General features: G+C 45.5%; 1 protein-coding gene across 4 annotated transcripts in view; it reads left to right on the plus strand.

The window, feature by feature from the left end:
* Positions 1-13731, plus strand: part of LOC138268720 (protein mono-ADP-ribosyltransferase TIPARP-like) — a 62105-nt gene that overhangs the window by 21614 nt on the left and 26760 nt on the right. The window lies entirely within an intron of this gene.

Here is a 13731-nt window from a genome sequence, read left to right on the forward strand (position 1 = left end):
TGGAACCCACCACTTGGTAAAATTAGAAGCAGGTGTATTGCTTCAGGACTGACAAACTATTCTATTCCAGCTGCATCAGAAATCTACTGGGCAGATTTAGAAAGAAAACCTGGCGCACCTGGCAAAATTCCATCCTGACTCTACTAGTGCACCTGTTTCGCCATCTTTAGACTCTTAAGCCCTCATTACAACAATGGTGGTAAAAACCGCCTACAGCTGCGGTGACAGCCGCCAAAATACTGTCACCGCAGCTACCATCCGTCTGCCATATTATGATTACTGCCGGACTTCTGCCACAAGGAGGGCGGAAATCTAGCAGTGATCATACTGGCGGACGGTGGTAAGCCGGTGCTGCTGACACCAGCACCGCCACGGCAGTTGAACGCCGCCAGCCGTATCATGACCTGAGATACGGCCTGGCAGTGTTCTGCTGGCGGTAGCAGTGCCCCTTCCCTGCCGAAGAACTCCTCGACAAAGGTAAGTGGGGCTTCCAACAGGGGAGAGGGATGTTGTGTGTGTGTCTGGTTGTGTTCATGAATGTGTGTATGTGAATATGTCTGTGTATTGTGTTGTATGTGTGTAAGAATGATGAAGTGAGTGAGTGTGTGTCTGCATGGCAGTGTGACTGTGTGTAAGAATGTGTGCGAGCATGTTCGGAAGTATGCGTGTATGCCAGTGTGTGTATGAATGCTTGTATGCCAGTGTGTGTAGGAATGTGTGTATGCCAGTGTGAGTGATTGGGAGTATGCGTGGTGCGTGTCTGCGGGTGTGTGCATGTATGGGGGCGGGGGGGTGTATGTGTATGAGAGAGATCTAAGGGGTGGGGGGCTGAGGATCGGAGGGAGTGAGGAGGGAGTTTGGATGGAGAGGGGGTGTTAGGGGGCGGGGAGCCGCCTACCGGTGACAGGGAAGGAATTCCCTGTCACCGGTAGGGCCTACCGCCATGGTTTTCGTGGCATTGCTAACGCCTCGAAAACCATGGTGGTATGCAGGCTCATAATGCCGCCAGCTGTAATATGCCGGCCACTGAGCTGGAGATTGACATCTCCGGCCAGGGGGCTGACACCGCCATGGCAGTATGAGTAGAGAAGTGGCGGGTTGGCTGGAGCCAACCCGCCATTCTCATAATATGGCAGTACGTACCGCCAGCCTGTTAGCAATACTACCGCCAGACTTCCATCACCGCCAGGGTCATAATGACCCCCTAAATGTCCTGCCTCTGGCAGCCTGGGGCGTTGGCACCCAACTCCTGTGTCTTCTGTGGGTGATTTGAAGCATGGCAGGACACGGCCTCTAAGTACCGGCATCAGGACAAAACGTACTTCTGGGATTCAATGCGGAGGGTGTGATGCTTCACACTGACTGACTGGGTTTAATGTGACTCAATAAACCTTTTGTTCACAGCCATGAAACGCTGAATCGAATGCTTAATATGACCATAGCAGGAATACAGAACCACCCTGAGCCTTACCGGACACACCCTAGAAAAGTCACAATACTTGTTTCGGCAAGAGTGACACCTGTTTCCTGTGGCCTTGGGGTCAGCGCTTACTAGAAAAACTACTAAAGATGTTTACAAACTGGGAGGTAAGTCATTTCCCTAGAAGGGCCTTTAGAGAGAGATCTGCTGGGAGGTGACATTGGAGACAACATGGAATCATAGAATGAAGGCTAAGAACGTCCTTTTATAAGTGGAACTCTACATTTGATACTGTAGTTATAAGTAGACTCTGGACCAAGGGGTAGCCCTGTGGAGCGAAATAAGTATGTTTCCTAACAGAGGTCTAGAAACCTTCCTTTTTAGGCCAATACCTTGGACATCCCTGGCACTTCAGGAAACTACTTTGTGTTTGCATGCACTCCTTCTGAAAGGGCAGAGTACCATCACTCACAATGAAATTAGCCAGTAGCATAAGTGGTCTGAATCACTTGACGCATGCTGAACTACTTAGTGGGCGAAGCAAAAATATGATTTCTACTATAACAGATCAGTGGATGAAGGGGGCTGGCTTAAAGCCTCTTTAAGTAAATGTGATAGGCATATGATTTTTGTAAAATAAAAAGGTCTTGGCTAACGCTAGACCTTAAAACCAAAAAAATTGGTTTGGTGTCTCATATACGCATCTATTAAAAAAGAGTACTAAATATTGTAGGCTAGACATAGACAAGAGTAAATACTTTGATAAAATCTTATTCCCTTACACAGTATAAAAACAAAGTACTAGACATGTATGGATGAAAACCTTGATAATCCACCACACACAAAACAAATTCTAACCTTTCTATAATGTGTGTCTTAACTGTGGGCTAGCCGTGCAGAGGCACTGCAGATGGGACAGCAAGACCTTATAAGGTTCAGAACACCAGACCGAGGAATTAGGCAGTCAATCCTCTTGCAGAGTTACATTTTTATATTTTAGTCCGTAAAGCACAAATGCAAGACTCAATGCAAATCCACATAAGGCTACAATGAACTTTAAAAGAAGGCTGACTGTAATTTTCCAACAGACTTCTGTGAAATTACCAGTTTATGGACAGTTCATATATGGGTAGATCTGATTAGTTCTAACACATGGCCATGTTCTGATTGGTTAAAATAGTTGACACCCTTATCTGCTGGCCGGAAATCGGAGTCCCTGTGGGCAGATCACTCTACCTTAAGTTGCATGCCATGTAGTTAGTGGAGGTTGGGGCAGCTCTAAAAAAGGTTGTCTTGGGAGGTTTGGCAGGAAAGCTGTTTTTTTAACGTGCAAAGTAAATATGACCATTTTTAAAACTCCAGTTTTCTGAACTAATAATAAATACAAAGATGGATTTTGCTTGATTTGCTTTTTGACAATTTGTTTTTTTCCATCTCTAGTCCTAACTGGTCCTAAAATGAAAACAAGCATTTGCAATGCAATAGGTCTCGCATATTTAGAGCAAGTTAATTATCATCTTTTGACAGTGGCACCCACGAGAAAAAACAATAGAAAAATGCATGGAAACTGATTAAATCCGACTTGGCAAAATAAAAAAGTTCGCTTTAAAAAAAAAAAAAACCTTGCAATTTTGTTTGTCCTGCCGGGCACTTTTTTGCCAGTCACAAGCCTTCTATTTGTGGGGCACAAGAAGTTAAAAAGAACAAATAGCACCTCGATCACGTCAGGAGCAGCGAAAGCTCACTAATGAAATTGAATCAATTAGTGCTTGATCCCTGCTCCACACAGCGAAACGGAAATGATGCCAGACATGCTGTGACAAATTACGAGGCTGTAAAAAAAGAGTGCCACACAAACCAACAAATGGTGAGCAACAGGGGGGTGGGCTTCAAGCCCTTTACTGTACACAACAGAGTCTCGCAAGCGAGATGCATGCGTAGTGCATGCACTTTCAGGCTCGACCCTAAAAAGGACTGTATCGTATAAGGCCCAAGTAATTCCAGAACCAAGGAAATGGGACTGCGCAGGTGAGAACCGACTCCCAGGGCCAAATAAAATCCGGATTAAGGGAAACATTTGTACAAAAACATACACTGTACTAGGACTAAAACTCCCTGGGTGCATTTTGTTTGGTATCTTGGCTCTTGACTGTGCGAAGTTTGCTCTATTGGGGTTTTTTGAGGCACTTGGCGTGGTTAGAAAGATGATTTACAACTAGCTCCCATGAACCTCATTTCGTTAAAGAACCAGGTTATGTTTTGGGGTGTGTTGCTGTGAATCTAGCTCTGTGTGTAACATCAGGACATGTTTGTTTGTTTGTGGTTCCTCTTACCCGAGTTATTTTCAGAACAGAGACAGATCAGTCATATAACTATGAACAAGAAGTACTTGTTCATTGACCTTCACTCGGCTGTTAAGCATTACAGATATCTTCAGTGTCTACTTTTAAGATCCATTGCACTGGTTTCCTTGTCTTTGAGTAAGCTGATCATTGTAGATCGGCCTTCCTGTGACCCGTAGATTTAGTCAAGCGACTTCAACAAGAAGTCCATGCACCAGAATAAGATAGCACTCTTGCCCTGTAGGACACCTATGGACATTGTCTCATGTTTTGGTCCGATCGCTGCCTTTGTGACGCTATTCAATGTAGACAAGTACCCTATATATGCTCTGGGTGTCTTTGTCATTAGGATGTTTCCTGGTGCAGGGACATCTTAAGTATTTTTGGGAGGGGTGGGGGGGCTCTGGGCCAATTGTATTTTGGGGGCCCCTGTTCGAAACCGCTTTGTATGATCCAGTTCAGCTGTTTCATGCCCTCTTTGGCAAGGTCACTCACAGTGCATTTGGTCCAAATACTAAATGTGTTTACATCTAATATTCAGGGATTGTGACGTGTGTTGTCAATATGACACAGCAGCAGCTCACCAATATTATTGCAAATGTGTCACCCTCCCATTTCTCATATATGAGGCCCTATTTTCATTAGAAACTTTTTATGGGTGTTCCATGGAACATAAACGCAGCATTTCTCTGCAAAATATCGGTAATAAACTCTCACAAATCACCCACATTAAAAATAAATTAAAGGAAAACGGTATTTAAAACAGTCTGTTTAAGACGTATTCAATGTCATCAGGGCAAGACTCTCTGCAAAACAGAGCTGGCTCTATCAAGGGCCCCCTTGAAAGGCTGGAGCCCTAGACAAGAGCCCACTTTGCCCATGACTTAAAACGGCTCTGTCTCAGCATCTTTTGTATGCTCTTCTTCCACTGTCCTTTGAATGCCTGCCTTCAGAATTGAAAATCATACTAACAATTAGGACAGTCGCCGCATGCTTTTCCTTGGCCCTCTTTAGGGTCGAGCCTGCGTCGCTTGCGCATGGGTTTCACTTGCGAGACGCTTTAGTAGTTAGAAAAGGGCTTGGAGCCCCGTCCATGTCATGTCAGTGTCTTTCATTGGTTCGTGGGCTTGCCTTTCAAAATCTGCTTGCTTTCATTAGTGGAAGGCACGCATACGTCATGCCTTTCCCGGTGGTTAGCCCTCCTCGAGTGCAGCGACCAAGTACTGAAAACATGCGAGGCTCACTGTTTCCTGTCAGGTTTGTGGATTACTTTTTATCTTTTTTTCGCAGCGCGATCTCACTTGGTGGAAGTCGAGCGCTTTGCATAACCTCGACCCTGTTACATAGTTAATTGCACTTTTGCCATAGATTTTACTGCGAGGGAACTGTAGCAGCGCAATCGCGCTGTTTTTTTTCCATTTAATGTGGCAAGAAAAATCCGGTTGGGAGTTTACAACTGTTAATAGTTCTAACTCAGAGAAATGCGAGACCCTATTGTATTGCAAATGCTTGTTTTTTCTTGAGTCCACTTGTAGAGGATAGTCTGTAATTACCATTTCCGGGGAAAATCCAAAGGACGTTGGAGTACTTCCTGTTATTACATTTGTCTAACTCTAAGTGGGGCACTGAATGGTTTGCCAAGCCAACATCTTAAATATAAGAACAGAAATATTGGAAAGGTCAACCATACAATAAAAAATTATTGAAAAAAAATCCAAAGGACGTTGGAGTACTTCCTGTTATCACATTTGTCTAACTCTAAGTGGGGCACTGAATGGTTTGCCAAGCCAACATCTTAAATATAAGAACAGAAATATTGGAAAGGTCAACCATACAATAAAAAATTATTGAAAAAAAAATAGTCCTTTAGCTGAAAAAAATGGTGCAAAGACTGAAGCTAGTACTCTGGAAAGAAAGAGCAGTTAAGAAATATTTCTCAAATTTTCTGAAAATGCACTTGAAAAAAATACTAGGTTATGCTGTTTGGTTTTGGGCTCAACAAGGTAGTCCTTTTTGTCCAAAGTGGAGGAACGTAGTCCCTTAACGAATTTATTTTAATGACTGAAATCTTTATTAATTTAAAAAAAAATGTTTTTAAACATTGCACTTTTCTTGCACTTCTCCATACTTTGATCCTGGCTTAAAAGTCTCTGCTCCAGCTTCGATAAGAACAGAAGCAGGACAAGCTCAGCACAGTTAAGTTTGGCTCACTCAGCCACCAGAAATTGGGGCTTTTCTAGTTGTGACTTTGTGTGGCTTTTGGGGCTATAGCTGGTTGGTATCCGAGTTAACCAGCAAAGTATAATAAGCAGTGTTTGGTGGAATTTGGCACAGGATTTCAAGAAGATCAAGAAGCCACTCAGCTTCCCATACCAGCACAGTTGTCAAGTAATGTAGCAGGTAGGATGTTGCTCAAATGTGAATGCAGGCTTACGTTTTGCAAGTTGGTGGTTCCTTAGGAATGCAAGTCAACAGGTATTAGCTACTTACATCACTTGGAGTATTCCAGCTGTAGTTCTTGCTCTGGCACGTAAAAGGAGATTTATATGGGAAAATGCAGGTTCATGTTTAGATATTACCTCAATGAGGAAAACAAAAGAAATCCCAGAGACATAGGATGTAGGTGAAACGGCCACACTCTTAAAGTTCTAGGGCTCCAAGGACAGTACTATAGTTCTGTATCGTGGCTCTGCTTCGAGAGGAAGACCAGGCCTACTGTGGTACGGGGAGGAGAGAATGGTAATGGATGACATTTATAGACTAGGGGGCTACCCGTCCACTGAATGCACTTTGGTACCTCGGTAGTGTTTTTTTAGAGTGCTTTATACGTGGAAATATAAATCAGTTAAATAGATCTAATGCCTATCTCCTGCAGGACGAGAACTTCAGATCTCGAGTCATCTTCCATGGTGAAGGCGATGGGTTAGTCAGGTTTAGGTGATGAACTGTATGCAGCTACACATTCCCTGATTAACAGCAAGAACCTCATTTCATCTGCATTTATGCACCTGCCCCCAGAACGAGCTAGTCTTATCTGATATAGCTTTGGCAGAATTTTAAGGGAATGCAGGTACGGGGAAAGTAAGGTACTTTGTATTTTATTGGTTTATGAATTTCGGGTTCCACTGACAACAGATTACTACTTAACCCTATCAAATAATTCCTGGCTTCAAATTTCAAAGTTGGAAGGATAGTTGATCCCATGACCCGACCCACCAACAGTTGGAGACTAGAGAACAGAAACCAAGAAAATACTCGCACACCTACTCACTCTCTCTCTTTCACACTTTGGGGCTGATTACAACTTTGGAGGAAGGTGTTAATCCGTCCCAAAAGTGACGGATATACCACCAGCCATATTACGAGTCCATTATATCCTATGGAACACGTAATACGGCTGGTGGTATATCTGTCACTTTTGGGACAGATTAACACCTCCTCCAAAGTTGTAATCCGGCCCTTTGTCTCTCCGCCTGCAATACACAGCAGCTCACTGGTATGTTTACATTGACTCCCCAGTTGAATAAAACATTGGAATTCACAACACAGGAGATAAAATAAAAATGTTTATAATATTCCTTTCTCCTCCTCAAAGAGCACCAGATTAAAATATTTACCCTTGGGTTATCGCCATATCTGGCTGGCTCCAAAACATAACAGCAGTCTGACTTGCTACGACTTGTCTATCGAGCTCATCAACATTGGGCTTTGAGTAAGCTAATAGGCCACTTTTCATACCCTTGAATTGTAGAGTGGTACCTTACATTTGTGTGATCGCATGAAGCATATTCTTGTGCACTGTTTGAAATAAGGATGTTGTATGCCAATAGACCGTCCTGTGGCAGAATTCAATAAGAGGTGTGGCCCTTTCTGTTTCTCTGTTCATCTGCTGCAAAGTGCATTTTCCCCTCATAACATTTTTACCCGTTTTGCATTCTTACATGCACCAAACATCAGAGCTCTGACTATGGCCCTCCTGTGATTGATTTCTAAGTGTGACTCCTGAACTTGCTCGAATGTTTCTGAGCATGGCAGCCACGTGATGCCCTTTCTGGGGGCTTATGCTTCAGTGATCTACAGCTGCAGATGCTTCCTGATATTTAGCAAATGAGATCAGAGGCAGGGAATGTTGGCATTTTTATATATATATATATATATATATATATATATATAGTATTTATTTATTTTTACAATCCATCAAATGCGGTCCTGATACGTTTGTCAACCATTGAACGTGTTACACATTTCCTTGTGACTGCTGCATAGGATTACTCACTGCTCAGACATGTGATTGTTCCAGCATCTAAAGAACTGGTTCTTCATTAGTATTGAGGAAATTAATTATTAGTTACAGCTTACACTGTCAAACATTTTAATACAATGCAAAGAACCTACATTCTTCTCCGGAATATTCATATAAAATAACCTCCATTAAATATATAAAATATAATGCAGACTTTTTGCTCTTCGCTTGCTGTTTAAACCTAAATGCTTGTGCTATTTTGTTTTACTGCTGCCATCTAATCTTGATATGCTGCTGTTTTCTGTGTAAGTCCTGTGCTACAAGATCTAACACTTAGGGAGTTCTTGTCTAAAAGACGGGTACATCTTTATGATCCCTAGGGTACTCGCATCTCAAATGGCAGGGGCCCTTGTCTTCTCCACTACATATGCAGATATCTTACTGTACAGGAAATGCACGTGTTGATGTCTATGAATGTAGTCCCTCTACTCCACATTCATCAAGTTTTACTGTAAACCCGGTGTCTCCCAGCTGCAACAAGTTCACACTTACACATGCCGGGTCATGCCCTGATCCAGTGTGGGGGGGGGGGGGGGGGGGGGGGAAGAGAGAGAGAGAGAGAGAGAGAGAGAGAGAGAGAGAATGAATGAATGAGAATATATATAAGTATGTGTGTGTGTTTTCGAGTCCAAATTTTCCTACCCATTTTCATGTAATTTAACACTCCTTCTCGCTGCAGACTGTTACACCTTTCCCCTAGTTTGTGGTTGGTTAGGTCTCTTTGAGTTGGGTGCACCAGCTGAGGTATTAATGGTATTTTCTGCATGTTCCTCTCGTTTTAGCTACAGATCTGCCAGCTTTGTTGAGAGTGTGGATGCCCGACACAAGTCATGGAAATGTAATTTTCCAACTTACTTGCATTGGAGTGGACTATATTTTTACGGGGTTGATGAAAACGACACCATTTTTAGCTTTGAAAATTGTGATTATGAATGGTTAGTTTAGTTGTTAGGCCAATGGCCTGGGGCTCTTATTTAAGGTTTACATCCTTTACAATGTCAGCATAGCACTGTGTCCTTTGACCTATGCTGTGGAAACTAAAAGTGTCTTGCGCTAATATTGTCATGTTGTCCTCCAAAAAGTCTGTGTTTCTTGTTCTGTGGCACTTATACACACATCAAGAGGTGTTATTTTCTTTGAGGTGTCACATGCCTTTGCTCTCTTGTCTCAGAACGCCCTGGTAGGTACAGTGGACTGCAAGCATGCTCTTTCTTGCCTCCCCATCCATGGTTGGTACCATGGGCTAACATCGTGCTCTTGCCCACCCACCATGGTAGATACATGACTGGTATTGCACTGTTGCCTTACCAAGCATGGTAGGTACCATGTACTGGCCTTGCGCTCTTGTCTTACCAACCTTGGTAAGTACCCTGCAAGCCTCGAAAAATCTACTCGCCCAAGCGCTATGGTGAGTCATATTTTATAAGGTCGAGCTATTTTTAGAACCTACTCTCCGCTTCTGGTGAGTTGACAAAGGACAGGTGTTCTGTTGAGTCAGAAAGTGAAGGAGCAATAAAGATGTCTTTAAATCTTGTTCTTATCTTGTGACATTTGCTCTATGTTCAGAGATAGAGGTCAAAAGTCAGTTTGTCTTCTTACAGTTAATTTTCCTTGTGACTGGGGAGTTCCAGGATTTTGTTAGGTGAACTGTCTGGCCTACTGTACAGAGTATGAAATGAAAGGATGTTCTGTGTCAGGTTTTTCCGAACACATTTAAAAAACCAAGTAAACTGTACAAGCATTTCAAAATATATTTCAGAAGTGTGAAAGCTCATTTTTGTACTTTTGTGTGATGAAAACATATTTACATAGGATGAAAACAAATCACAACACTTTACTTGGTGATATGTAAAGGATAATTGTTTCTGAAACCCAATTTTCACAGATTATTGTTAATATACTATATACCTTTATCAGTAAAGCTGCATGTTAGAAGGTTTTGGGGCATTTCTTGGAAATCTACTGTCTGTAAATGACAGGGTGCTACCCCATCATGCTTTAGTAAATAACAAGTTACTTACCTTCGGTAACGCATTATCTGGTAGAGACTTTATCTAGCTGCTGATTCCTCATCTTTGAATTCCCTGGTGTCCGCTTCGAATCCGGAATGTTTTTGCTGAGCAATATCCTACGCGCCCCATTGTTTGGATCCGCGTGCGTCATCCAGCTCCGTGTGGCTTCATCAGCGTCATTGGAGCCATCTGTGACATCACGGTTGCCTTGCCTAAAAAGGCACCACCCCGTCACGCGTATGTCAGTTCTTTTATCAACAACTCTTCCATGCCAGAAGCACAGAGTCATGGATAGAACCAACATTTGTCTGTGCAAAACTAGGGCCCCGAAAAGGGTAAGCCCTAACCCTACTAGACATATCCGCAGAGCGGAGAGGCATGGGCGGGTGTAAGGAATCTGCAGCTAGATAGAGTGTCTACCAGATTCTACGTTACCGAAGGTAAGTAACTTGTTCATCGTATAGAGACTTCTAGCTGCAGATTCCTCACCTTTGAATAGATACCCAAGCCATAACCTCCTGGCGGTGGGCTGCGGATACTACTCCTTACAATAAAAAGTCCTGTAGGACTGAACGCGCAAAGTTTGCCTGTCTCTTCATACCTGACTGTCCAGTCAGTAATGTTTTGCAAAGGTGCCCACGTTGCCGCCTGACAGATGTCCAGGACTGGTATGCCTCGAGCTAGTGCAGTGGTAGCAGCTTTGCCCCTGGCAGTTCCCTCCAAAATCTGAACCATGTCAGTAAGATTTCCCTGATGCTGTGCCCACCGGAACTTCAGGTCCCATTGCAAAGCCCTCATATTCCATCTGGCATGCTTGACTAACAGGATGCAGGATGCCATGAGTCCCAACAGCCTCAGAGTCCGTCTCACTGAAATCCAGGATAGATGCCGAAATATCGGTATCATAACCTGAATATCGTGGACCCGCTGCTTGGGAGGAAAAACCCAAAACTGTTCTGTGTCCAGAACAGCTCAGATGAAAGGGGGCTTTTGAGAGGAAGTCAGGAGTGACTTTGGCACGTTTATAGTGAACCCCGGCGAATGCAGGAGGTCTGCTGTAGTCTGAAGGTGGGTGACGAGAGCCTGGGGCGTAGGAGCCTTCAACAGCCAGTCGTCGAGGTAGGGGGAAGACTGAAGTCCCCGATCTGCGCAGATGAGCTGTCACCACAACCATCACCTTGGTGAACACCAGAGGGGAACTGATGAAACCGAAGGGGAGCACGGTAAACTGAAAGTGCTCGTGGCCCACCTTGAACTACAAGTAACGCCTGTGGGCGGGCAATATGGGGATGTGAAACTAGGCATCCTGCAAGTCCAACACTACCATCCAGTCTCCTTGGTCTAGGGCAGACAAGACCTGAGCAAGAGTGAGCATCTTGAATTTCTCCTTTTTGAAGAAGAGATTTGCGGCCCTTAAATCCAAGCTAGGGCGAAGACCCTTGTTCTTTTTTGGAATCAGAAAGTAGCGGGAATAACAACCACTGCCTACTTCTGACTTCGGGACCCTTTCTATGGCTCCCTTGGCCAAGAGAGCCGTAACTTCCTCGCGGAGCAAGATTAAATGATCCTCCATCAGCCGTTCATTCAATGGAGGGATAGAGAGAGGGAAAGACTGGAAGGGGAGGGAATAGCCCTTCTGTATGATCTGCAAGACCCATTTGTTATGGACCGCCAGTGAGGGAGATGAAATTGAATCCTCCTCCAACTGGACAGGCATGGTCTTGCAGAACCATACTAGGAGGGCTTGGGAGTTGTGGAGGAGGGGGGCTGGGTGGTGGCCGACCTCTGGCTAGACCCTCTGGGTCTGAAGGTACCACAACCTCATCCTTGCACTGGATGCTGTGAAGCCAGAGGACTGTGGCTAACCTGTGGTTGGCATGGTACCGCGCCCTCCCAAAGCCTCGAAAGGGGGGATAGGCAGATTGCTGGCAACGGGCGCTGAGAGGCCCAAGGAGCTGCCCATGGCTCGAGAGTCCTTGAACCGCTGAAGCACAGAGTCTGCCTTCTCACCAAAAAGGCTGCATCTCTCCCATCCTTGACAGCTTGGGTGAGAGTGTCCTGAACGCCCTCCAGGTCCTGGGGCAGCACCTGTGCCACTGTATCCCATAAAGTATGGGAAAACAGCGCAATAGGTGTTTACCGACCTCAATCCCAGGCTGAAGGAAGAAAATATCTTCTTCCCAAATTGGTCCAGCCTCTTGGATTCCCTATCCAGGGGAGCAGTATGGAGGGCACCATGGAAGGTGGAGGCGTGGAAGACCAAGCTCTCCAGGGTGGGGTGTTGGGTGAGGAAACTAAGGTCGTTCGGCGCTTGTCAATGGCTGCCAATTGTTCTATTCACAGGAGCCTCTGTGCTGGGTTTGGACCACGTTCCCAGTACGACATCCTTAAGGGCTTAATTGAAGGTTAACATCGGCTCCAGTGTAGCAACCCCCAGCTGAAGCACCTCTGTCAGGAGGTTAGTCCTGATTGGCACCATAGGCAACTCTAGGTCCAAGACCTCAGCTGCCCTACGCTCCACAATAGCATACATTGCTCCCTCCTCCGTAGCCACAGAAGGAGGTGAGAGCATACCAGCATCTGGAGAAGTGTCCAGTCCACTGGCTTCCCCTAGATCCTCATGCGAGTCCTGCTCCTGCTCCAAACCATACTCTAAGGGCCCTAAGACCTCTCCCGCTCCTCACCTGTGCCTGGCTGTTCATAATAAGCCTCAGGCACTGATCTGGGACTAATCGGTGCCGTGGAAGCCGGAATCTGAGTTGTTACGACGATGTTACGGATCATCGGAAAGGAGGATGGGGCTTCCACCACCAGTGGGCCCCGGTGGTGGAGGGAGCATCAACATCAGCCCGGCTCCGGAGGAGGCCAACTGTGAGAAACCAGCACCGGTCCGGATCCGATGTCAGATCCAGGGGTCCCCAACGGCGCCGAACCCAATGGGCCCCCTGCTGACTCCGTGGGGTACGCAGACCCACCCGCAGGATCAGCTCACTCAAAAAACGAGGCGCATGGCTTCGTAAAACTTTTATTTGAGTGGGGGTCACTCTGGCTCCCGTAAAGGGAGGGAAACTGGAAGTCGGCCCTGGCAACGGCTCCACGGAACCGAGCATGGAATGTCGACGTTCCTGAGACACCTCATCGGCCCACGGGCGTGGCGAAGTTTAAGTCTGCTTCAACTTATTCTTATTCTTCTTCTTGTGCCTCTTCCCCGAGTGCCCAGAGGACCTCAAGTGGGACGAGGAGTGGCGCCGACCGAAGTCAACTGCCTGGCTGCCATGAGCTTTAGGTACTGCTCCCTCAAAGCTTTCGGGGCCATGGCCTGGGAGTCGGAGCACGACTTTGAGTTTTGGTCCCTGTTGAGGCACCAGAGACATACCTGATGGGGTCCATCACCGACATGGCGCAATGACAGGCGCCACAGGGCTTGAACCCCCGTCTTCCTAGATGACATGTTCCTCATACAGAAGACAAAAAACTCCAACAAAATGTCGAAAAAAAAGCAAAGGGTAGCTTGATCCCCGACCTGTGCGGAAGGAAAAGAACTGACGTACGCGCTCTAAGGTGGTGCCTTCATAGGCGATCGTGACATCAAAGACGGCTCCAACTATGCTGACAAAGCCACGCAGATCCGAGCGATGTCACCGGACGGTGCGA

Source organism: Pleurodeles waltl, chromosome 12, assembly GCF_031143425.1.
Source record: "Pleurodeles waltl isolate 20211129_DDA chromosome 12, aPleWal1.hap1.20221129, whole genome shotgun sequence".
In the NCBI taxonomy this organism is placed as follows: Eukaryota; Metazoa; Chordata; class Amphibia; order Caudata; family Salamandridae; genus Pleurodeles; species Pleurodeles waltl.